The following is a 23225-nucleotide window of genomic DNA, read 5'->3' on the forward strand; positions in this document are numbered from 1 at the left end:
GGAGATGTGACCACCAGTTTATAGCACGAAGCCTTCCAAAACAAGGGCTTGGCCTTACCTTCAGCACAGTGCATACCATCTGAGTATCTTCTCACTGCAGTTTCAGCACTTCTTGTGCAAAACCAAGAGAGATAGGAGAGGCCCAAGTCCCCGTTTGTGTGTATCGGGAGCAGCTCTGTTGCACGCTGAGTGCTGAGCTCTTTGCAAAATCTATGCATCGCGTCCTGCTAAGAGCGGGAGGATGCTGATCATTTTTTTTTGTCAAAGCTTGGCTCCTCTTTTGCTTCTTAGTTTAGCTGGTGGGAGGAAGGGATGGATTTAACTTTTGGCTTGAAGGAAAGAAAGTAAAAAAAATCTGGACCCTCTCAAGAGTTGAGAAATCCGGCCCTGAGTTTTTTGAAAAAGTGACCCAATCTGTCTAGTCATTACCCTTTTCGCTGCCTGTTACTAACACAGAGATTGATATTTCCTTGCAGGAAACGTTGGCGAGGAATCGGGGTTCCCATTCACTTGTGCTGTTTACTGCTCCCATGGGACCCCAGGTTTCAGCGACGATTGAGCAGACCGCTCTGCAGGTGCACGGTTTATGCGCCAAAATGGGCTGTAAATCAGAGCAGAGGAAGAAAGGACTGTAACAGTGCTTGTTTGTAGAAGCAACCACTGGAAAGGGATGCTGACCATGTTCATTTTACAGGTCTGATCTCCTAAACCTGCCCTTCCTCACTCTGCTCCCGCGGGATTGACTCCCAGGTTGGAAATCTAAGGAGCATACCAATAATTTGCCAGAGATTACACACATGGTGAACTTGTCCCTGATCTCCATTATTGGTTTTCAAAACCAGGAATTCTCATACCCTTTTGGACAGATGGCTGGTCCTATTACTTCTTATGTTAGATTTCCCATTGAGGCTGAAAGCAAATCCACGTTCAAGCTGAAAGTAAACAACCTGCAAATTCAAAAAGCATTAACTCTAACTGCCAAAGCATTTGCTGCGTATGCCGCAGATGTCAAATAGACAGTTTCCCACAGCACTGAGCCTAGACACATAGCTAAGTTACACAGCAAAACCTTCCACCCAGCCTGAAAAACCATCCTGTGCAAAACTCACTCCCTTTGCTGGCATTGTAGGGCTGGAGCCTCAGCTGGAGTGAATTAATGGTGTTGCCCTGATTTGAATAGAGCTATGCCAATTTATACCAGATGAGGATTTCACCCTTTGGAGGACGAGTGGGAAATGGCTACCCGCTACTATTTATTTCCTTTTTTTAACACTGTGATATGCGAAAAAAAATATAAGGTGGTGTATTTTAAAGAGTGAAGAGCACTAACTAAGGATCTCCTTTTCTGTGTCCATGATTAATTTCTAAAGGAACCTATCACAGATCTTGGTCCTATAGGATCAAGCTTTACAGAAAAATATATACAAACAACACGATATATAAATACAAACTACTGAAGTTACACAACTTATTTTGATTCCCGATGCCTCACAAAATGCCAACAAAAAGTTAACTGGGAACCCAAGCACGAAATTGCTGTGGGGTTGCAGGAAACTCAGAAAGTGAAAAGGACTGAATAAGGCGGTCTCTTGTTCCCAGCCAGAGCTGAATGAAGAGGACAAAAACATGAAACCAAACCACATAAACAAAAAAACCCTACCCATATACTCTGAAATGCTCTGAACATTAGTACATTAGTATCATGGTGTGCTTCTCAGCTGTAAAGATGTGCAAATTTGTTCTTCCGATGTATTTTGGTGTAAACCCTGAACAGAATCCTAGTTCTGCATACCAGAATTCATTCCATTTACATCAGTGCAACCTCATGGTGTAAATTTAGGAAAGGTCACCCAAATTAGGCTTATGTTTTATTCTTTAGCATAGGAGGCCTGGTTCTCACACTCAGACGTGCCCTGATTTTCCCCAAAGTAAACTGGAGGTCAAATATTGCACCAAGAGAAATGACAGGAGATTTTTAAGGTGAGGATAATGGGAAGTCAGATGGCTAAACTGTTTAACTTAAAGCCTCTAGACTGATGGGTCTCATCACAAATTTCACCTACTCCTTCCCCAGCCATCCTTGTTTTCCCTTTACTCATCAGTGTAAGCTGGCAATTAGTAATATTTTGCCTGTTTATAGAACCTTCCATCTGAGGATCTAGAAACACTTAGTAAACATTAATGAACTAAGCTTCTTAGCACCCCCTGCGAGACCGATACTGCTATCTCCTTCGTGCAGATTGGGGAAGAGGTGAAGCTTTGCCGTGGGTTGGAGCTGGGCAGCAGCAGAGCTGGGAATAGGCTCTGGACCCTGAACCCAATGCTCCCCTGTGCTTTCAGCTCAAATACACAGCTCAAATACATACGTCCTTGGGTGTGGAGACGTGTCGGGCAATTTGCAATGCTGGTAATTATCTCTGGGGTCTGCCAGTGTGCACTGCTTTGCGGCAGGCTGGAAACACAGGGTTGAGGTTGCCCCCATGCAGAGGACTCAGGTCCCACTTCCTCACTGACAAAAACAGAGCAGAGATGCCATCCATCCTCACCTGAAATAACCACTCACAAATAACACCCTCTACAAAATACGATATCCCCCTGAACGAGGGGGAAAATTGGGAATGTGCTTGTCTTGACTCATTTTTTAATAATATCACCAGTCCTGGACAAAACAACACAAAGGTCCCTGAGGGTTCCTTTATTTTTATTTGCATTTTTAATTGTCCTTACCTTTTTATTGCGTAGAGGAAAGATAAAATGTTCAGTCCTGCTTGCGAGTCACAATGACAGAGGGAAATTTAGAGCACTTCAACGAAAATCTGAAGGTTTTGCTTTCAAGACTATGAGGAATGCTTAGATCCTAGACAAGCCTTAGGACAAGATAGGCATTGACCAGACATGGTTTTGCTGTTATTGTTGATTTTTTTTTTTTTTCTCCAAAGCACAGTCTCATTGATTTAAGAGCAGCTGATGTCTGGTACCTATTTGAAGCATATTTCCACATAGTCCTTCTCCAACTGCATAGCAATCGGACAATTTCCATGATGATTCTTCTGTCTAAAAATACACATTTCCCCCTCTCTTCAATTTATCACTGAGCCAGTCAGCTTGTTTATTGTTGAAGTTTTGCCCATTTAATAGTGCACTTAGGAAAGCTTAATACAAACATCGACCAATTCATCGCTGTCACAAAAAGAAAAGCCTTAGAAATCATTCATCTAAGCAGGAGTCAAGAGCAAGAGTCTCTTATTTAGAGATCAGTCAATAAGAAACAATGTTAGAGAAGCTATTCTAAGCATACCAGATTTTAAAAATAAATAAATAAATCTTTTCTTCACAGAGAGAAACTGAGGAGAATAACAAACAAACTATTCGGTTTTGCTTTCAAAATTTGCTGGTGAACTTAAATCCCAGAAATGGGGCATTGCAGAAGAGACAGGCATTTGACATATTCAGAGTGTTGATTTGTGAACTATTAGCAGATTGCTATTTGCCTAAAAATATGTATTTGAAATTCCTTTCTAAAAACTCTTCTTGATCTCTTCCCAATTCACGAGCTGTTAAATGTCTGTTCGACACGGCAATGTTTGTCTCCTGAACAGAGGGACATTACAATCCCTAGAAGCAGGTTTCCAGTGGGAATATTAAAGGCACTATTCAGGAATATTCTCCAGAATTTGCAGCCTCCACAAACACTCCGCCTCAAAAACATGTTTGCTGGAATATTTGTCAAGAGCAAACATGACAGGATGGTGGGAGAAAGTGTACAAAGTCTAACCAAGCTTATAAAAAACCAGCAGCTAATGAATACTTGTGGAAAATGTCTTACGGTATTTCCTCAGCTGCAGATGCTAATTAGGAGAGCCTATAAAGCTAAAACTCTTTTGCTGTCTACCTCCTCGTCTGCTCCAGAACTGAAAGCCACTTCCATGGGTCTCTTTATGACGCTCATCCCCTTTACATCTGCTGGATCCAGAAGCAGCTATTTCAACTTTTGTGTGCATATCAAATGGGTGAGGTATGAGCAACTGGACAGAGGCCCAGAAACTCATTTCACATAAGCTGCTTGATGGCTAACAGCTTTTCACCGTCTCTGAGAAAAAAATAAAAAGACCTACAACAGGTTTGAGCGTATATGTAGATTGGTGAATATGTCTCACTGCCCAGCACTGGATGACAGAATAACAGTCTGGCTGAGGCTGGCAGGGACCTCTGGGTCCCTCTGGTCCAACCCCTGCTCAAGCAGGGCCACCAAGCAGGGTGCCCAGGACCACATCCAGGAGACTTCTGAAGATCTCCAAGGAGGTGACTCCACAGCCTCTGGGCAGCCTGTGCCAGGGCTCGGTCATGAGAGGGTTACACAGTATCACGGATGCTCCCTTCAGGACCCTTCCTTCAGTGACAAAACAGCTTTTGGATGGGGTCTTCTTCCATAATCAAGCACAGTAGGTGCCCAAAGAAACACAGCAAGCTCTTACTGCTACAGGATATCAACCCAAAAGCACATGGCCAGGGAAGGGAGGAGGACTGCAAGAAAAGCCAGTGGGCATCCTCAAGTCTACGTCTGAGTGCTCGAGGATGGTGAATTACTGATGTTCAGCCAAGCCAAAATCATCTCTTACTGAGTGCTAATACTGCTTAAACAAACAAACAAAAACAAAACAAAACAAAACAAAAAAAACCAAGACGTTGAGATCGAGTGTTGATCCAGTGTTTTTAGTTGACACCAAGGAAGCATTTGTAATGCACGGTGCTGAGACACAGCTGGAGGCTAAAGTGAACTTGTCCATTTGAAAAAAAAACACATGTTGGGAGACAGTTAGCTCTTCTCCCACGAGCTATATTTTACAAACTCTGGGTCAAAATCCACTTCTAAAGTGACGCTTAAACTCAGTGGGACTACTGTGGACCTCCTCTGCCACACTGCTGTTGGCAAAGTAAGACAGGCTGGGCTGTGGTCAGCCAGGCTGAATTTGTACCTGGGCTCCTCAAAATGCTATTGCAACACCGAGGCTCACCAGCATATCTTGAAACTCACCACCATACTTGTTTTCCAGTAATGCCTGACACTTCTTTTTCACCTGACTAATACTGAGACCCCCGGTAAGTTTTCAGAGTGGGAGTTTCCTGAAAATGATGTTCGCTCTGCTGTGCATGCAACCAGCTCACTAAATGACTAGATAGAGTTTTCTCCTTACTTTAAAGAAAATGCAAATCCTACTTCACTTCAAATATGCTTTTATTTCACAAATTCCACCTATTAGCTGAGTACATCATTCCTCATGTTTCTCTCTCCTCAAAGGTAAGGGAAAGCGATGGACCATTCCAAATTTTTACACACCGTCCTCTCCAGTCATGCATTGGTAGAGATGATACTGTATAATGCATGACTTACCTGCAAAGACATCGGAGGAGTAATGAAATAAGCAGATGCTCCGTCAGCAGGCTTTTAAAACATTGGTATTGCAATCTGAGATGCAGCCAGCCATTACATGCATATGCCTTTTATTTATGGAGCTGATAAAGGCTCTGTGTCAGACAGTCACATCGCCTTTTTACTTTAAGCCTTTCCCCACTTTAAAGAAAGTTGCTGCCTGATTATTTTATTCTCATTCAAGCCCTAGATTTGGGAGGAAAAGCACAATTTACCTCCTGACTCATCTATTAAAAACAGAGGTCTAAAAAACACATTTTCATCCAAGCCAACCACCAGGGACTCCCTATAGTGTTTCCTCTCCTCCTAACACTGATGATGCCTGAAATAGGTGGATCTCACTAGGGTTACCTATTTCACTCCACTGGCTAGGCAGGGAGCTCAGGACAACCTTCCCAGCTGGGTGCCAGGCGGCATGGGCACCTGCCACCGTAAATGTCCATGCCACCAGCGTTGTACATGTTCACCCCCATGCAATTTCAATTTTGAATACTCTTCTATCGTAAGTATTGTTCTGGGCAATTTCATGACAGCACCAAACACATTTTCCCCCAAACTCCATTCCAAACATCAATGTGCTCAAAAAAAAAAAAAAAAAAAAAACCAAAAAAAAACAGGGAGAAAGGCTGGCATGAATCAAAGGGAAGAATGGTGTTAACATTAACAGCCATCAGATGAGAAGCACTTTGCAATATAAATAAAATAGCGTTGCTCAGCTGCTCTAGGAGCTAAGTTCTGAAGTCACCAAGTTGCACAGCTGTAGCTCAAGGGAGAATTTCGGTTCATGCTGAATGCTGTGTTTGATCACTAGTACATCACCCAAAGGTTCACAGTAGAACAGATGATGGGACACAGAAAAGCTCTTCTTCCTACCACGGCCAAGGAAGCTGCTGCTTGCTGACTGACAGCTCCCCAGCCAGCTTATGTGCATCTAATTACCGAGCCACAACCCAAATCAAAATGCCCCGTTGCAGCTGGTGTCTCACTTAATCCATTCATAACACAAGCTAATTAGCATTGATGGTTTTGGGCAAGTTTATTCCAAATGTGGTCAAGTCCCAGGCTTTCAGCTTAGTTGCTAGGACCCATTGAGGATCCTGGGAGAGGCTGTGTTTCTGCCCAGAAGGCATTTTCTGCTCTGCTGATGGAGAGGCTTAAGAGTGGGGTCAGGGGAAGATGCTGCACTCGGCTGGAATGAACACCGTCTACAAGCGCTGCTGCTGAGCTGCTCTTGCTGCTGTGCCCTGCCATCCTCCTCCATACGGAGGAGTCCATAATCAAGGCACTTCATAGTTTTCCTCCTGTCTGAATTTATATACTGTGATTGAGAAAAATAAAAAATAAAAAATGAAAAATAAAAAAAAGGAAAGGGGGAGAAGTGAAGGAACAATTCCGTACTTTATATTATTCTTTGAGAGCAGAGCTGAGAAAAGAAGACAGTTACCAGAGCTTTGCATTTCCTTTTCAACCTATGGGATTAGGAGATGAGAGGAGGTGCTAATGGGAATTTTGCCCATGGCAGAAAATCAGGATCCTAAATCTTCCGTGCTGGAAATCACAACCCCCTCTAGCAATGACCTGTAATGGCCTCACTTGGAAATTGGTGATATAAGGAATTGTCACTTGGCAGAAAACCTACTTTATGCTCCTTCAGTGCTCCCCAATTTCAGTTTAATTTGTAACAGGATGCAAGTGTAAATGAACTGACAACAGAGCTATCAGCTATTCTGTTGGTAACACTTGGAGCAATAGTTTCGATTTGACTAGACACAGCTGTCCACTGCATGTAACGACCTTTAGCCCCGTCCTTGGCGAAATTCAATTCTCTCCATGTCTGACTCTGTCCGTGGGGACTTGTGTAGCGGAGCTGCCAGAATAATCAGCGCATTGCTTAATGACAGGCACTCCAACGAGCAACGCGATTGTGCACTGTCAGAAACGGAGCCCCCAGCCCCGGGGAGGGGGTCCCCTGGCTATTCAGAAGGAAATAAAGCACTTCTAGAGGGGCAGATGCGGCTGCGCGCGGCCGCCGGCGCTACACAAGCGTCACCGACGTGCTCGGCTCCGCGTGCACGTATGTAAACATACAGTTTGCTCGTGTGTTTGTCAACAAAAATGCATTTTGATTAGATTTGGCTCTAAAAAGGGCTGGTTTCTGCTGCTGGGCTGCGCTGCACCACTGCAAAATGTAATCTGCATTTCCCTAAGTCTAAACACGCTTACATCCCGTATGGTGATGCTTACACGGCCATCCAAATGTACGTCATCTAACATGTGTGTGTGTGTACAGATATACACACTTCCTGTCTGTTTATTACATTGACCACCGTAACAAGGAAGATGTTTAGACTGCAAGCAGCAGGAAAAATAGAATTTTCCCAACTTTATGGCTATTATTTATGAAAACTTCTTTCTGTTCTAGTGGGTGTCTCTCTGGCAGCATCGCCGTGCGATGAACAGGGACAAGCTGATCATCCCGGCTTCCTTATTTCCAGCCGGACAATTTGGCAGCCCAAGAGCTTTGCTCTTTATCTTCTGCCCTGAAATTAATTTGGGTCCAAAAGTGCCGACAACCTTTTGTGCATTGGAGATCACTGGGGGGATGCAGTCCTTTGGCTCGCAGTGCTACAACAGCTGCTGGTGGGAGACTGCAAGGGGTTAGACCCCAGTGAGAGGGGAGGATGCCTTGGAGACAGGTTTTCTCTCCTTTTAGCAACTGGGAGCGGGTGTGCCCTGCTCCACAGTGGTGCCATGAGGGGGACATGCGGGCCAGGTGCCAGTGATGGGGAGGGAGGGATGTGGTGAGGTGAGGCCAAGCCAGCCCTCCTACTCTCCTCCTCCCTTGGCCAAGCTGCTACACCTGCCCCACAAGCCCCCGGGGAGTTCTCCATGCAGCCTTTGCTATTTTTACTTTGGCAGCAACGTGGGCCCAGCTCTGCAGAAGAGTCGTGTTCAGTTATTATTCTGAGCCGCTGCCAGCATTTTCTTGAGAAACATAAGTGAGAAATGGGGAATGGTGATCTTGAACAGCTCATAACTCAGTCAGAATGGAGGGGAGTTTCATGGGAGAAGGGAAAGGCATGTCTTCAGCCGCAGAGCTTTTGTCCCTGCCAAAATTCAAAGGCTCCTTTTCAAACAATGGAGATATTACAGCTTTGTTTACAAAAAAATAAAAAAATAAAGAGGTCATGAGAACCTTTGATAATGGAAAATGTTAGGAACATAAAAATACTCATCTTCATAGGCAAGAAAACAAGGTGGTCTCCAAAACTGGGAAAGTGTTTTACACAGGAGCACGTTAAATAACCCACACATTGGAGTCACTGCCACTGCCCTGCCACACACATCCCACTGACTGCTCCTGCAGCTTATTCAGGAGGAGGACAAACAACACCGACCGTTTCTGTTTCTCCCCAAATAAATTCATCTCATGGCTTTGCTCACAGTTTGGCCCAGTTCTCACCGTATTGCTTCTTCCTCCCCATCCCTCTAGGATAACTCTGACACCCAGACACAGCCCTGAATCACTCCTCTCCGGCTCCCTCCTTCACCTCCCTGTTGCTTTGTGCTGCCGGTTTGCCCTCTTCCAAGCCCACATTTATACTCTCCCTTCTCTCTTTTCCATCATTCCCCTCACTCTGGTTTTCTGTTTTTCACCCATAACTTTGGATGGGTCCATATACCTGCAGAAATGTGCACAGCTAATAAACATTTTTATTCTCTCCTCACTCTCCAAATGTCTGAATAATTCAGCAGCCAGTATTTTAGGCTGGCTGCTTGGTATCAACAATCTAATAGTATCAACTCTTCAGCTAGCTCAGAAGAATATAGCACCTTGCTGCAAACTTGTATGAAGCACCACCAGAGTGTCATGCAAGGGCAAGCTCAGCATAGCTTGTCTGAGTGCTTGGCAGAGATGTTATTCCTACTCTTGAATGCCTACTCCTTTCTGCTAACTAAAGTCAAGACAGTCTTGGTTCAAAATCCTCAATTAGTAATGCAGAAATAAGGCAAACGGAGAGATCCAGAAGATACCCATCCTGGTTTCCAGCGAGAAGGCAACATGAAGACAACTGAAAACATGTATTTTCTTCCATATATGCAAAATTCTAATTTCCTTATTTGATAACCATGTATTTTCCCCTCTTCAACTAAACCCAAAGAGATAAAAGAGAAAATAACAAGAAACTGCAAAATAACTAAACGTTAAGGGAAAATACATAAAACTCCTCATGAACAATCTCTCTTTTTGTGCTCTGCTATCAATTCCATTATGAAGCTGAAAATATTGTACTTCTGTAGGACCGACTAAAACAACAAACATATAGAACAAATAGAAAGTCCCTCAGCAACTGAGAAAATGTATTTTCTACAGTCCTGAGAACAAGAACATTAAACTGATCCTTAGATAAATAAATCCTTCCTAGAATAGGTTGTTGGAACAAGCTAAATAATACTAAAACTGGAAGGTATTTACCATCATGCTGAGATGGGTGGGCATTCCCCCAGCACTCCTGCCAATCTCAGTGGCCTAAAAACCCCCTGGCAAGTCCATGAATGTGCAACCATACAGAGCACTGTGTGCAAAGCAAAAAAAAAAGGGTTCTCAAAAACATGATAAACATGGCACACCCGAATCTGGGTTCTGTAGGCAAGTGTTGCTGGCCCCCATCACTACAGCAAAGGTAGCAAGCAGGGAAAAGTAATGCTATTTTTCTGAATAAATAAATAAATAGATGGATAGCAGAGGAAGGATGGAGCTCTGCTGCAGTGAGAGCAAAGAAGCCTTTCCCTGGTGATGTGGCAAAGGTAGCTCTGCTCCTCTCTGGCTACCCGTCTCCAGCAGGGCTGCCCTCCGCCATCATCCAGCCCCTTCCTTCAGCCCTGACTCTGACTCCTCAGGTATGGAAAGGATTGGTGGCCACCGTGACAACTGTGTTGCCTGGGGTAAGCAGGGAACAGGAGGAAGCCTCCCTACTCTTCTTGTTCACTGAAAGCCCATGCCTCCAGCTACCGTTTTTCAGGAATGCCTTTCCCATCCTTGAAAGCTGGAAACCTGCACTCGTTTGCTCACAGACGGGGAACTCTGCCAGCAGCCTCACAACCTGCAGATTTTGATTGCATTAATTTGTTCTGAAGCGGGTTTTCCTCTCGAGCCTGGAGTAGAAGGCAATTAATTAAGACCCATTTCCTCCACCCCCCCCCCCCCCCCCCATCAGATTAAAACAAATTAAATGGCAGCAGTAGGACAGCCTGGCCTGGGACAGGGATTTTTGGAGAAGCAGGGCTTTCTCTCTCCTCTGTATGGGGAGCTGGCCATGTTAACCTTGCTCAATGGAGCTTGGATTGTCTCTAACAGGTGCCCTACGTGTTAGTCCACAGCACTGAAAGTCCCCCTGCCACTTCCCAGGCACAGGAGCCCAACTGCAAACCAAGGTGAAGAAATGCGCTTTCTGCCCAGCCACTTCCATTACTGCTAATGCACACCCTGCTGGGAATTGACTGAAAACAGCACCACGTACAGAAAAGCTCCTCCTTAACCATCATGTGACACCATGCTAAGGAGGCAAAACCCACCAGTGCCCTTCTGAGCCCACTCTCTTCCTTGCTGGTGAGGTATGGGACAGAGGAAGCCTCTGGGCAGTCCTTTCGGATGCCACGTCCTCCTGCCACAAAGCCTCACTGGCCCAGTGAGACAGTCACAGCTGAGCAGGTGGGCTGAGGAATTTCTGGAAAACTAGCAATGGGCAACTCCACCAGTTCAGTAAGAGCACCAAAGGCACTTCATGTTTGAGCTACTCTTTGCAGAGGGTTAGAAGAAAGAACCCACCTCTTCCACCACCATTTTCTGTTGTGTTCTCTACAATTCCCAGATATTGAACCAAAGGTCCTCTATCTCCTTATCCTCTTCCCTGCCCGAGTCTCCAGTCCTGCCCAGGTTGAAGACCATAGTGATACTTCAACTCAAACACATCACACAGCTTCCAAATACTTGATGTGTTACCTGGAAATTAGACTCAGTTCTCACAGCAGCAGCTTAACCTGCTTGAACCGGAGACTGGAGGAAATCCTCTGGGAATGCCTACTGCTCCAGAAGCACCATGCTAAGCCAAGGAAGCATGTTTAGGACCAGCCCCCAGAGCCTTTACCCCAGTGGTGTTGCCGATGTCTGCACTGCCACTGGACTTCACCCTCGGGGAAGGCGTCGTGGTAGGGGAATGCTGCTCCTCTGTTCCCACTGCAACTTTACAGCAAGAGATGGAAAAGTGAAAACAACAACAACAACAAAAGATTCTCCTTCTAATTGAAAACACGGTACAAGCTTAATGGTCTTTGAAGTGTGTGTGTGTGTTTTGTGGGGGAAGGGGGAGGAACGGATCGCTGTAACCAACAACACCCCAAAGGACTATAAATCAAACAGCATACAGCTGGTGGTATCAAATATAACTCCTTTCGCAGTACATCAAAAAGCTTTAATTAACAACTAATTTATTCAAGTGGAAAAAAAAATATTCCCTTGCACCAAATAATTGTATTATAACTTGGGGACCAGTATGTGTATTTTCCCCCTCTCTAAAGCATGACAGGAGAGGAAATTGAGCCTTTAGAGAACAGCTAAGTAGAAAAATGGATCAAAGATTCAGAGGGCTTCTTGATTGGCTTTTCGAGTCAGCAGAGACCAAAACAGCCCGTTTAATGAAAAAAGCCACGCGGCAAAGTCTGTTTGCTCTAGGACCTACTTTTAATAAAACTGCATGTAAAGATAAATGGCAGCAGCCTCAGCCAGGCACGGTGCAGAGAGGTGTTGCACGAACCTCCCCGTGCAGCAGTGTCCAACCTGCCCCATGCCCCATGTGTGCCTGCCACGGACGGGTTCCATTGTGCAGGCTGCAGAGCAGGCTCCAAGCACTGCAGTGCTCTCTGTGCAGTGCCAAATGTCAGCTGCTATCTCCAACGGTGCTTGCTTGGGGCTGAAACCAGACCTGGATGCAACATGTGGAAGGCTGGGCTGCTGCTGTGCCACTGCCCTGGGACACCTCCTCACCTGCTGCAAGCAGAAGTCAAGAATGGGAGGGATGGGATGCTCCTTTGGGATGCTCCTTTTTTATTATTATTATTCGTCCAGAGCACTGTGCTAGCGACTACTACCTAATCTCTGGTGGGGTAAGGTAAGTGCCATTAGCCTGCTCTAATGGCTAATGAAACTGAAGCCGAGTAAGTAGTTTACTGGTCGTCTCGTCTTCGGGGCCCCATCAGGCATGTTTTACTGTTCCTCCGAGTGCACTGAAGTTCCCCATTAATGCTGCCATTGATTACAGTGTACAATCTTCGGGGCAGGGACTGTGAGTTTCTTTTCATTTGCTTAATGAAAAGCATACTGCCTTTTAATTCCTCTGGCTTCACTTGCCTAGGCGCTGAGTGGGAGCCCCAAAGGCAGCGCAGAGGGGTGCAGCCGCAGGCTTGTTGAGGCTGATACAGAAGACCTGAGGCAGTGGCTTCAAAGCTTTTCTGTGGGCTTAGCCCCCTCGCCGTGGCCATGCCTGTGTGGCAGCGGTTTGCTGCTGCGTGCAGTGCTCCTCTGAAACTTCTGCGAGGATGTGCAAAGCCTGATCAGGTCGGGAGAGGACTGATTGTCAGTAGAAAGGGTTGCAAAGAAAGCATTGGGTTTGCTACTGTGAGCACCAAACCAACAGTGCAACACATAAGCACTGTCCAGCTCAGAGGACATTAATAATGGCAGACTGATAAACTGGTTATTTGAACTGTAGGATATAATCGTTGAGTACAGCATTCATCTGCACGTATCTGGCATCACACTGCGGGAATATCTTGAGAGGTAGGAAAGATTTGTTTTGCCTGATGTCGTGATAGCTTTATACTGTTTGACCTCAAAACTAATAATAATGTTCAATAAATTCACAATAATTTATAAAGAACACTCAGAAAAGATAAAGTACCTAAAAAGTGATTAGCTTAAGTCTTTTCACTGTATTTCAAACATACAGGTATATGTTAAAATGTCTTTACTGTGCAGATTTGGCAGGTGACTTTCACAAGTGATGTTCAAACTTCTAAGTCACGACCTAAAGCTTTTGCACTTGTAAAACTGTGAAAAAGATCTGTATTAGTACTGCAGACAGAGGTCATTAAGTCCTTGCTTGATTAGTTTAATTTGGTAGCCGATACCCCTGAACATCAAGTCCATGAGCAGAATAGCTGTCAACACAAAACTAAGCATATCCCATTCCTCACCTCCCTGCAATCAAGAATTATGCCATTAAACACTTGAATATGCTAGATGTATTTCCCAGCACAGTTCCCAGTCATTCATATGGATCAACACTGATTGCTTAAGAAAAGGGAGTGGATCGATGGTCAGACACCCACCTGGGCTCACGTCCTGACTCTCCCAGAGACTACAAACATGAACAACAATTCTTTTGAATTCTCATGGATGAAACAAAGACATTCATCTCTACGTGAAATTCAATGGGCTGCAATGCTCAGGTTCCTTTGGGCATTACAAATTATGAAAAAATTATAATTTTCCAAGAAGAATCTTCCTACTTGCTTCCATCAATAATCAATTTAAGCCTAGCACATAAAATCTGACAACTGTATGCTGGGCTTAAGTATCTTTTATTGTTGACTGTAAATTGTCTACCTCCTTAGAAATCTAGTTACAGAATATAAATATACTCGAGAAATGTCTCCTTGAAATTAAGTGAAAAAACAGCACGCAACAGTAAGACCCAAGCTAAAAGAAAACTTGCTAGCATATGGAAGTCTTTTGTATTATTATTATTGTGAAAACCAAGCGCTAAATTCGTGTTCCCCCAACAAGGGGAACCCGCTTCCTTTCTAGCCAGCTGGGCATACAGCGAAATGAATTCCTGCAAAAAACTGCTGCAAGTGGAAAGCGTGTGCATTGTCTGAGGACTGCACAGCCGAGCTGGGAGATTGCAGTCAAGAGTTTAAGGATGATGCTGAGCTGCTCTTAGCTGGAGGCTGGCTGGGGTCACTGGCGAGCCATCGCCCTTTCCCCCAGTATCAATGAGAAAGGCCATGAAGACATCTCCAAAATAATATTCCCCCTCATGGGCAGGAGCTGGGGTGCTGGGGGAGGCTGCAGAAGTTTCCCAAGCCAGCAATATTGATAATGTAGAGCAATGTGAGTATGATTTAATCACAGTTTGAAAAGAGGAGATAAACACATTGAAAAGCGACGGACCTTTCCACCACCACATGCCTTCTCACGGCCACTGAGCATTTTCTCTGTGCACAAAGAGCATTTCCTCCTGCCTCCTGGCCCACTTGAGGCCATCAGAGGTTGCCACAAGGAGATGCTCAGGAGGGGCCCCAGAAATGAGGGCATATTTCAAACTGGAGAGGCTCTAAACATGGCAGCATCCTTAATTTTTCCATCACCCTTTTGCGTTTCCCACCCTCCTTCCATTTTCTGTTTGCTTCCACTTCCCTTTCTTACCCCCAAACAACAAAAGCTCAATGGTAATGCAAATGCAGCTCTCCGTTTAAAATCTGAGCCAAGAAGGCAGTGTGTCACCCATATTTATGAGCTCTAAATGGCTTTTATCAAAGTGAGGTTGCACTAAATCACCCTGAAGCTGTCATAAATACAAATGACTCGACATAGTCTGCAACAAGCCTTCGGGGGGAAAATTATATGATCTGCTGTTGCAGTTACGGTATATCACAGAGCGAGCTCATATATTTCCACTGGCAAGGTAACCTGATCCTTGAAAGGACACTAATAGGTGAAAGGGGGACACGAGAAATAGTGAATCAAGCGGTGTGTGCCCATGTGTGTGCATGCACCTCAGAGCTAACCCCAGGTTCCTCTCCTGGATGGAAGAAGTCCTTGAGGCTTGGGTTGGGAGGTTTTCCCTGGCTGTCTAAATGCAGCACGGAAGCTGCTAGCCATGGAAGGAAGATCCAGGGGGTGAACCAGGGTATTTCCGACTTTAAAAGATTCATGTGAAGGCATGAAAATTATAAAGATATGAACCACTGGACCACTCCAAGCAAATTAAAGGAGCCGTTCCTCCATCTCAGCTGGTGAAGCCCAGGATTGTAGCAAAGTCTGCAACAGGATAAAAGGAAACCCTTATAAAGGGTGCATGAACTGGGCAGTAGAGAAAAAACAGCATGAGCTAAGATAACAAGTACTAATTAGTTTTCTTCATTAACCTCTCCTCTATATATTAAGTGCTGTTTATACATGCACATGTGCAGACACAAACACAGAAACACACGGGCATATGTAAAAGAGGAAGAATCGTGATGAGATACCATGTAATCCATATAGGATAGTGGCAGTAATTTGTAGGAGCATCCAGAGTTGGAGTTCTGGCTGGTCCATCGTGCACAGTTCCCAGCTGGCTCCCTGCGGACAGCCTTGCACGATTTGACATGAGCGTGTAAGCTTGCATTCAACAGCCCTTCCTACAGTCACGCTATGCTGTTGCATCAGCTTACATACAAAATAAGTCAAATCCAATGAGCATTATTTCATTTTTTTATATCTGGGATGAAGACAGTGTCTGCTTGGCAAACCATTACAATGATAAGTCAGTTTGGTTTTGCTATCTCTAACGTAATAGAGGCAATATGCCAATTTCAGCAATCCAGGTCGGATGTGGGCATTCATAATGGTACCCTTCTTGGAGAATGAGGTCTCTAACATTAAATTATGTATTTTAATTAAAAGCTGACTTAGAGAGCTTGAGCTACTAAACTTGATTTTCAACAGCCATGAGCCTGGTGGGAAGCAAGTAGCCAGCGCTGGCATTTTCCATTGTTGAGCTGTTCACAGTCACCCTGCTCAGAAAACCTGCTTGCTTCAGAGCTGAAAAAACAGCCCAACAAAGATGCACACTTGTGTGATTTACCAAAAGCACACCAAAGAGGAGGATAAGAGATCCAGAAATCCCGTGCTGAACTCCTTCTGCTGTGATGCTTCCCCCAGGTAGATCATCTCATGCAGGCGTCGGGGGAAAGACAGGCTACTCCAAAGCTGGGAGACAGGGGTTATCAGCTGTGTCCTGTCTACTGGGAAGCCTGCAGTCAGATGGGAAAAGCCTGAGAAGTGTGTGAGCTAACCACATCGCCTGAACTAGCTCACTGTGTTTCAGAAAGGAACTTCACCATCTTCCACACAGCTGGTCTCCTGGCACGAGCTAGCACTGCTCACATGCATGGGTACAGGAGGGAAAAAAGACACAAGGCATTCTTGCAACACTTTGAGGTGGTGGCAGGCTGACCCATGCCGACAGGTCAAGCACAAGGCTCACCATCTGAGCAACAGCACCTGGAAGCCGTCCAGCCGTCTGTCCGATGTGATTAAAAGCAAAATATGAAATGCTTCAGAAGAGGGAGAAATGGGATAGCAGGTCTGGGTTGCATAACATCATGCATTTGTGTAACCAGTCTAAACAGAGCGTGTGAGTCGACCAGATGTTTTTCATTTCAGTGTGCAGCGCGGCCGAGCAAATCAGAAACCAACAAGCGCCAAACACAACGGTGGCTTTGCCAGCACTGTTGTAACCAGAGCTCGACAAAGGACACTGTCAGACCCAGTCTCTGGGCAGGCAGGTCAGCCTTCTGGCTGTTTAAAGAAGTCCACTCTTTACGCTCAATACCTAAGCTAAGTATCGGTAGTAGCTAGTAAACATGGGGTCAGGGCTCGGCTCTTGAGCCAGCCATCATCGGGAAAAGAGCCAGCAGCGATGTGTATAAGATTTGATCCCTTCTGGGAAAGGGCCGTAAAGGAATATGTATTTATTTAGATGGAGCTGCATACCAACTTTGCGGAACAAAAGCATCCCATCTGAATATGTGGAAAGAAAATTGATCGTCCGCTCTCCTTTATAACTAAAGCCCCATTCTGGTTTGGAAACACCTCTGTTCAAGGACCAGTACCCTCCACCTCCAACAGAGGAGGTACCTTTGGTCAATGCTCTGATGGGGTGACCAAATTTTGGTGCTAGGGGCCACTTATTTCCACGTGGGCAATGCATAGAGCTGTAGATTAATTCATAAACTTTAGGCAGATGCAATCTGGGTCTCTATTCCCTTCCACACACACAACAATGTACTTAGTGGCTTGACCACCCTGACACCATACAAACAACACACTGGGCAAGCTAACATAGCCTCAGGATGCTAAGCAGTTGTCTTTCTCATAAACTTATGTAGATAAGAATTAGTCACCACGCAGAAGCTGCACTGCTCTTGCTACATGGATAGAATTATAGCAGGGTAAACAGACTTCTAGAGTGCAGTTACGTGAGAATGGAAAAAAATATATATATCTTTACAGGCATCCTAATTAGCAGAACTGTGCACAAGCTAGATATTACATGACTTACTGCAGTTACATTACATTGATAAAAGAAGGGAGTGCTGCCCTGGCACAAAATGTGTACTGGTCTATATAGACCAGCCCTCCAAGCAGTACCTGTGGAAAACATTACTGTGTGCTTTAAAGGTTTGACATTAGATAGCTAAAACAGGCAAATTTTTAAAGATAAGTTGTTTTTTCTGAATGTTCTCCTCATTTTTCCCACTTATATTTATTTATAATATTGAGACAAATATAAAGCCAGGGCTGTAAAAAAGGGACGCGGCCAGAAAGCCTGGAGGCTGAAATCCTCTTCCAGATCCATAGCAGGTGGTGTAGCACTGCTGGGCAAGCCACAGCAAGGTGCTTACCAACTTCCTATTTCAATAGCTCCAATATCAAGGGAGCAGGTCTTCTCTAATCATTCAAAAGAGAAGTAAACCCAAATTTTAAAATCCTGTTCATTGGGAGTGAGGCAGCAGGGGGAACCAGAGTCTGAGTCTCCCCTTTACACAAGCACAGCACCAAGGAGGAATGCTCGGTTAATAACCCTGATGTGCATATCTTTGTGTTCAAATACAAATTGTCCCCTACCAACCTGATTTTCATAGTCACAAAATCATGATTTTACCCACAAAGATAATAAAACCAGCAAAATGGTCCTAAAAGGACCATTTTTAGGACCAAGCTAATGGTCCTAAAAGCTCCCTTGCAACGGCTGGGAGAAATGGAGGACAGATTTGCCTTGGAGGAACAATCTGATTTGGAACCTTTCAGAGCCCCAACGTTCATGCCCTTAAGCGTTTGATCCGTTCCTTTGACTTGCAGGTCTCCCAGACTTCCTAGTCCAGCCCTTGGACTGGATTGGCCAAAACTGTCCGGGTTTGCTGGGAACAGAAGCAGCATTTCCTACAGCTATTCCAGTTTACAACACTTAAAAGCTTAGCCCATACTTTTGGCCATCTTAAATATTACCCACCAACATCTGGTTAATGCCTGGCTTATCTGGATCTACACATCCAATGTGCTTCTCTTGATTAAGATTCCCAATAGCACCATAACTGGCGATTTGTTTTTAAAATTTAAAGGATTTTTTATTTTTATTTTTTTATAAGTTTTTAAGGATTTTTTGTTTTGAAGCTCATCTGCTTTTCTGTGGTGCAAAACATGAACTGATTTGAATGTCTAATTGAATCTTTTGTTACCAAGCAAAGGTTATTACGCTGCAGACAAACGAAACAACTAAATTAATATACCTGTGCAAGCCTCAGCAGAGGCTAGATGCAGTCAAAACATAACTATTGTCTTCCACTGCTTCTTTTTAAGCCACTGCATCCCAATGCAAAATAATGATAATGATTATTCCAGACTTGAACCCGTTTTGTTCACCTTTCCTTTTCAAGATTAGCTCCTTCCAGCTTAGTTTAGGGGTTAGAGCAACCCACTCAGGAAAGAATTAAATCAGTGTTTGTTCTATGCAATCAAAATGATATATTTTAAACTGCTGTGGGGATACCTCTGTTTATTTGTTTCTTGAGGTGGGTGGAAGGATACCCTCCATTTCCAGCAGACTGATTTAACTACGCTTTGTAGCAACAAAAAATATTTCTAGTTATTGTAAGTGAGTGATGATGACAATGATTACAACAAATGGACCAAACATACTTTTGGGTCTTCTTCTCACCAAAATCTCAGGAGAAAATTTCTACCTTTAAGAAGGCTTCTAGTAACCACTGCCTCTAAAAAAGACAACTTGAAACTTGCAGGGAAGTTTTGGTAGCACACTACTGGGGCATTTTTTGGACCAAAAGACAATGTGATGAAGAGTGAGGTGATTAAACACTGAGTGGAGCCATCACAGCTAATCAAACTTCAGTTTGGGATCTAGCCAGAATCAGCCTCCAGGTAATGTGGACTTTCAGTGAGTTAATCAGTCAGTGTTTTTGCCAAAGACGTATCATTTAAGAAATCTGCATATTGTATGGGCATAAATGGTTGTCCTTGGTATTAACATGAAAGGAGGAAAGTTCATCCACGGAAAGGCTTCAAGAACCTGCTTCAAGTGCGATTCGCTTTCAGGTAGGCTTCAAGAAACTGAACTCTTAACCAGAGCCGTTGGGTTTGGGAAAGACATTCACAGAGGCACTTTGTGGTGATTTACCTCAGGTACCTAAGATGTTACACAGACCCTTTAGCAAATTCAGAGTAATTCACAAATTCATAGCTCTTAAAGCCAGCAGAGACCTGAGAGGATGAAACAAACTTCTTTGCCTGAAGTGGGTGCGAGGAAGGGGTTATTGCTACCCATGTCCAGCTGCTTCTTCTATCTTTTGAACAAGGATTGCTGCTGGTCCAGTTTTGCTGGTAGCCTCATCATCTGAATGGGTCCTAGCCCACATCTGTATTCCAGCAGGGCTAGGGATCAGTTGGATGAGGAACTAAACTGAAAGAGCCGAAGGACAGACATCCTGAAACCACGGGGGCTGAGAAGCCGCAGGAACAAGCCATCCAGACAGCGACCTGCACATCCCAGGTCTGTTGCAGGCAGAGCAGTTTATCTGACCTTTCGTCTGGGTTATCCAAGCTGACCACACAATTTTGCCCATATACGCTCTGAATTGTGCTCAGAAATTGCCTGGCTCGATGAATCTTTCAGAAGGTCACGCAACCTCGCCTGGAGACGTGAGATGGAGAGAGCTCACGATGAGTTTTGCTCAAACAATCGTCTCACCCTCGCTGTTCACAACGTGTTTACCAGCCCTGATACAGCCCATCTGGTTACAACTTCCATCCACCCGGGTACCTGCCTCTTCGGGGCAATACAGAGGAAGATTCAGGAGATGACAAGCTGCCCGGCACAGCCCAATGGAGAGTTCTCGCTGCTATGTGATAAGGAGCCAGTGGTTTAAATGTACGGCAGGAGAGAGAAGCAAAAAGACAAGCACACACACACACACACATGGTGCTGTTCTGGTCTGCCCCCACAGACCTCCTTTGTCCGCCTGGCCGTGATGGCCCCCTGTAGCCCGCGCTCCCCTCCATCCCCCCGACCCCTCCTCTCGCCCCATTCATTCTTCCAGAATTTATCCCGCTTCTTTAACTCGGCATGTGTCTGGGCAGATGTCCAAAAAAACCTCCCTTCGGCAACAGGGGGGAGGAAATTCCTCCAATTCAGCTCAGGCTCTCTGCCCCCCCCCCCCCCCCCCCCCCCACTCCCCGCCTTCGCTCTCCCTCTTTTTCTTGCTCCCTCTTCTTTTTTAACACTCTGAGTGATTGATAACGCTCGCCTCGCCTCACCGCTGCCTGCTTGAGTCCTTTCTGCCCGGCATCTGCAGCCCCGTAGGGAAAGTAGCTCTCCTAGACGGTGGGATGCTGGGGACCCCCTTTGGTTCTTTTCACAACTTAAATAAATAAAAGAGAAGGGGAGAGAAGGGCAGGGGAGTCTGCAAAGGGTTGAAGGGGTGGGGGTGGAAAGGGATCAGCTAGCAAAAGCCCTTGATTAGGACAGGTCCAAAGCAAACAAACAAATTAAACACAGCTCCTCTGCAAGCCCCTAACTCCATCTGCCATGAAAAAGTGAGAGGAAAGCTTTGTTCTGTTGTTTCACGTTTTGGGGCCCAAAGAGTAGGTTTCTGCAGAACTTGTCTCTCGTGATGCCGTCATGATGAATGGTTTTGTTGTCTTGACTTCACACTTTCTGGAGCCATTCATCTACTTGAAAATCTTGGATTTCAATTAAAAATAAATAAAGCTCCATTTGTCTTTCCAATAGTGGAAAGAAGCTATACAACGTGAGTCCTAACACCTTCCACATCTGAATCAGAAAATATACCTAATTTCTTTGTCATACCATTGTGCATTATGTTTGTACATATATGAAACATTTCATTTTCATATTGCTCAAAGTATCCACAGGATGCCATGTGAATGTCCATATTTTGATTAGATTTTACATCCACTTTATAGTTTGGGTTTGGGTTTGAGGTATGAAATTCATTAAAACTGAAGTGCAGATTATGTTATTTTAGCATTGTATATATGTATGATATATACATCCTACTTGTAACAAACTCCCATTAAAGCAGTGACTTAAAGCTTAAAAAATATTATAAAAATATATATATGCTGAGATGTAGAAGCCCTGAGGAGGGTAGAGAAGGCTGGGTGAAAAGGAAGGGCTGCTACCCCCATTTAAGATGAATTTGGAGAAGGACCAACTTTTGAAGACAAGGATTCGTGTTATCAGACTTAGATATTCAAGTGTCTACTGGTCCCAGGCTCCATCTATAGCCAACAGAGCACCCTCTCCAGAGAGCTGTCTAGGAAAGACCTGGAGTGACTGTCTCAGATGTGGCATGACTTGGGGATATGCAAGGCTATGCCATCTGAATTCAGCCGACACCACCCAGAAAGTCTCTGGCAGGGCTGAGATTTCAGTCCATGCATCTTATTCCCTAGGCCAGTCCCTAGCACAGGGAGGAAGAATAACCCTCCTCCTCTTAGTAATGCTACCTGTCTTCTCAGGAACAGAAAATTGCTCTTTCAAACCAGGAAAAACAGATAGCATAAACTCTTCATATTTTATTAATCAAGATACTGAGTTTTGAGACTCTGCCTGAAAATGAAAGGTAGGTTTCCGTGACATGATAACTCAAAGTAACATAAACAAGTTGCTGGCATTTAAAAGAAGTTACATTTAAACCTTAATAAGATGAAAACAAAACAGAATAATCTGCAAAATGATTTTATTTATTTATTTATTTTTAAATCGAGGCAAAAGACCATCACGTCAATACTACCTGGGAAAGCTCCGTATTGAATATTTATTTATTCCTTCTTAGCTCTTTAAACTCTCAGGGGACCTGCAGTAAGTGATCTCCCTCTCCTGGGCCTGGAGGACACGATGTTTCTGGGTAAGTAGCAATCTATCTACTGCAAGGTGCTGACTACCTCGTCAGGGTCTGAGAGAGACAAGTCCTCATTTATTTATTTGAAATGACTATCAAGTGCTATTTGGAGATTTCAGATATGTTTCCTTCTCAGACGTGTCGACACTAAAGGTCTCCTAATGCAAAGCCGGTAATTACCAGAGGTGAAATTTCCAATACTAACACCCAGGCCACGAGCCCAGCACACTGCAACACTGAATGACACATCCCATTAAAATAATAGCAATAATAATCAATTTCTCAAAGAAATTTCCTTCCCTTGAAGGTAAGTGCCAATGCTGTCCCACAAATCCAACATGACCTTCACAAGTAATTCGTTGGTACCTGAAGCTCGACCATGTAACGACCAGCAAACTCAATTGTTTTGGGAGAAAACACTGGGCTCCTGATTTCTGAGTTTCCCAAAGATCACTCAGAAGACTGAGGACAGCCTAGGTGAGAACGTTATCTTTGAGTTCTGAAAATATCCAAGATGCAGAACTGC

The 23225-nt window shown here is 44.5% G+C and overlaps 1 protein-coding gene across 4 annotated transcripts in view; it reads right to left on the reverse strand.

Moving 5' to 3' along the window:
- The window catches only part of SETBP1 (SET binding protein 1), a 119736-nt gene that overhangs the window by 9674 nt on the left and 86837 nt on the right, over positions 1-23225 (reverse strand). For 2 of the 4 annotated variants that reach the window (XR_013943344.1, XM_080573394.1), the window contains one exon: positions 1-23225. This exon is cut by the window's right edge and continues 26958 nt beyond it. The exons of 1 other annotated variant lie outside the window; for it this stretch is intronic. The gene's annotated coding sequence lies outside the window, so the exon portion shown is untranslated. One more of the 4 variants, XR_013943343.1, reaches the window with a different exon arrangement.

Source organism: Anser brachyrhynchus (assembly GCF_964034855.1).
Source record: "Anser brachyrhynchus genome assembly, chromosome: Z".
Taxonomy (NCBI): Eukaryota; Metazoa; Chordata; class Aves; order Anseriformes; family Anatidae; genus Anser; species Anser brachyrhynchus.